Genomic DNA, 3,942 nt, shown 5'->3' on the forward strand with positions numbered 1-3,942 from the left:
TTGCTAATTTAATGGTGAGTTTAAAAAAATCCCAACCTACTTTGCCAATTAAAACTTTTCCAAGTTTTTGTCAGACTACAGTTGTCTTTAGCAATGTCAGATTTCCTAGGAAATTCAGTGAATGTTGTCATTTAGGCATTTATTCAGAGAATAAGTCTACGAATAGATTGCTCTGTGGTCTTTGCTTTGGAAGACATATGAGATGTGAACAAAAGAGCCCTTGGATTTTGGTTTATAACAGCGCATACCAAAGGAAATACACACAGCAGATTCATGAATGTAAATTTCCAGTCAGTTAAAATTAAAGAGTGACATTGTATTAACTATAAACCAACACTAAATTACTTAATTTACTTTATATTCAGACATTTTGGTGGTATCTACTGATCATTTTCCCCAGATGTATATAAATTCAACCCATGTGCAACCCCTCACCAAGACCATGCTTTGAAGGTTTTATCAGTAATAAGCCAACCTTCACCCACAAAGTTACAAATGTTTGAGTTTCTGTCATGCAATGTTCCAACACCAATCCTTCCACCACTATACATTTTCCATCAACAATGTCCTCAGTTTCCCTCCTGTTACCCATCCCAACCCCACTCATTTTTCTCCTCCTTCATTCCTTTATCAATAACCTACTAGCTGTACATGGTGCTAGGTATAAAAAGACAAATAAGACAAACTGTTGCCTGGGTGAAATCAAAGAAACATGACGAATGATGAAATAATGGAAATAAAGAGCAAGTAGCCTGACATCTGGATCACATATTCAAAGTATAAGAGATAAGCTGTTTGTTTTGAAAAACATAGTGAGAATTTAATGGTTTTCATGGAAAATACCCTGCCACCTATAGGATCATAGATATCCTTGGGTAAAAAAATAAGGGTAGACATTGTTCATAATAACAAGTCTGTCAGGAACACTCATATTATAACAGAGAACAACTGAGATCATTTGAAATTATTACACACATACCTACTTACAAAATAATTTTATTGAGATAAAATTCATATATTATCATTTAAAGTATATAATTCAATGGTTCTTAATTTATTATTGGGCTGGAGTGATACCACAGCAGGTAGGGCATTTGCCTTGGACGCAGCCAACATAGCTGACCCGAGTTCGATTCCTCCGCCCCTCTCGGAGAGAGCCCGGCAAACTACTGAGAGTATCTCACCTGCATGGCAAAGCCTGGCAAGCTACCCATGATGTATTCAATATGCCAAACACAGTAACAATTGTCACAATGGAGATGTTAGTGGGCTTGCTTGAGCAAATCAACGAACAATGGGAGGACAGTGACAGGACAGTGATATAATTACTACAGTTATTATCAGTTTTAGAATATTTTTATATCCTTAGAAAACAAAATAAAATCCTATTTTTTATCATATCCCTAGTCTCTTTCTCTTCTTCCTTACATCCCTAAGCAACTGTAAATTTAGTTTCTGTCACTATTTCATTATCATCTATGCAACTTCCTACCAAACCAAGTCATATAATATGTGGTGGTTTTGACTTTGCTTTATATTTATTTTATTAGTGTTCCAATAAGAGGATTGAAATAGAATTAACATTTATGATATTGGTCCATAAAGTCACTGCACCACCACCAAAGTGCCCAATACCTTCCACCAATGTCCTTATGTTACTTATCACTGTATCACTGTCATCCCATTGTTCATGGATTTCCTCGAGCAGGCACCAGTAACATCTCTACTCGTCCTAGCCCTGATATTTTAGCAAGTGCCACATTGGAGGCTCTTTCAGGGTCAGGGGAATGAGACCCATCACTGTTACTGAGTTTTGGCATATTGAATACATGGGGAGCTTGCCAGACTCTGTTGTGTGGGCAGAATACTCTCGGAAGCCTCCTCAACCTCACTCTACTGCCTGGTTGAGTTTTGTCATTCAAGGCAATGACCTATTGAGCCATAGAATCAAACAACCACTTTTATTTTCAGAAATCCAGAGTAAGTAAGCTGCAAACCCTTTCAGCCTGGGATAGAATAAAACTATTACTCAATCTATCATCTAAAATGCAAAGAAAGCATTGCCAGTTAAAAATTCCCAAGAATCAAAAACCTGAGTGCCCAAGAACAGATGACTGGTTAAAGAAACTTTGGTACATTTACACAATGGAGCACTATGTAGCTGTTAGAAAAGATGAAGTTATGAAATTTACATACAAGTGGTACTACATGGAAAGTATCATGTTAAGCGAAATGAGTCATTAAGAGCGGGATAGACACAGAAAGATTGCATTCATCTGGGGAACATAATGCAACAAAAAGGGAGACTAACACCCAGGAATGGCTGAGATTAGTACCAGGAATTTTGCTCCATGAATGGAAGGCCAGCCACACGTTCTAGGTGAAAAGGAAGCTCAGATAGAGAAGAGAGCACCAAATGAAGGGTGTTGTGAGGACCCTCCCAGGGTGGGAGAAGCATGCTAAAAGTAGCCTATAGACCAAACATGATTGCCACTCAATGCCTCTCTTGCAAAACACAGTACCCAAAAGAAGAGAGAGAGAACAAGGGGGAATACCCTGCCACAGAGGCAGGATGGGATAGGGGGGGATGGGGGGTGGGGGGGATGCTGGGACCCGTGGTGATGGATGACGGGCACTGGTGGAGGGATGGGCACTTGATCATTGCATAACTTAAACCCAAGCACAAAATTTGTAAGCCTATAACTGTACCTCATGGTGTCTCACTAATAAAAAAAGAAAAAAAATTCCCAAGAATCATTATAAAACAATTCACTAGAAAACACATGGCTTTAAAGATTTTTAGATTATACTGAGAGCATCTCACCCATACAACAAAGCCTGGCAAGCTACCCGTGACCTATTCGATATGCCAAAATCAGTAACAACATCTCTCACAATTTGTTGTGAGACTTTACTAATGCCCGTGCAAGCAAATCTATGAACAATGGGAGGACAGTGCTACAGTGCAGTACTACCCCATTTCCAGTCTGGGATGAGGCAGGCTGAGAAAAGGACATACACTTGGCTAATAACTAGATGAGAAATGTTTAGTCATCTCTATATTCGTGACAAAGAGGTCATTGTTGTTATATCCTATTTAGTGTTTCCCACACAAGCAACACCTTTTGAAGAAGTATCATTACACATTATGAATTGAACTATCATTATAAATGTAGTGATATGATAGGAAATTGATAGGATCAGGCATCAGAAAACTGTTTAAATCCTGCGCCAGTCCTTTATTTTATACTCTTAGGCAGATAATATACTAATCCAAGTTTTGGCTTTCACTTCTGTCAAATTGACCAATGTTACACAGTTCGCATGGTTTGCAAGACTAATACGAATTAAAAATATTCTCTGTGAGTGATAAATTATAAAAATAATAATAAATGTTACTATATCAAATATTGTTGAATTCTTATATTTTCTTCCAGTCCCAAATATGCAAATAGAGAAAGAATGAAAAAAGAAAGAAACAAACAAACAAACAAAACAAACAAAGATAAAGACAAAAAGAAAGGAAGAAAGGAAGGAAGAAGAAAGGAAGGAAGGAAGGAAATCAAAAGAAAAAAGAATATTAAGGCTAGAGATGAAAATTTGATGATTTTTTTATAGTTCCTTAATCTTATTCACCAATTATTGTACTATTGTAACCTTAAGCAAGAGAGTTGTTCAGGGTTATAACATGCATCATTGTCTGAAATTTGGAGATATCTTGCAAAAACATCTATTCCATCTTCTGTATTTGTGCATTAAAATTCTCAAGAAGTACAAGTTAAGGAATGCACTAATTTTCTATAGGCAAGTAGTCTTCATAGTGGATAGGATAGATTGAATGAACACCAGCCAGATTACTAATTTAAGTTTGTGAAATATGATGCTTTTTAAGTGTGTTCTAGTAGAAATATACAATACTAGGATATATATATGGATATGTTC

Source organism: Sorex fumeus, unplaced genomic scaffold (genome assembly GCF_029834395.1).
Source record: "Sorex fumeus unplaced genomic scaffold, SorFum_2.1 ptg000010l, whole genome shotgun sequence".
NCBI classification, from domain to species: Eukaryota; Metazoa; Chordata; class Mammalia; order Eulipotyphla; family Soricidae; genus Sorex; species Sorex fumeus.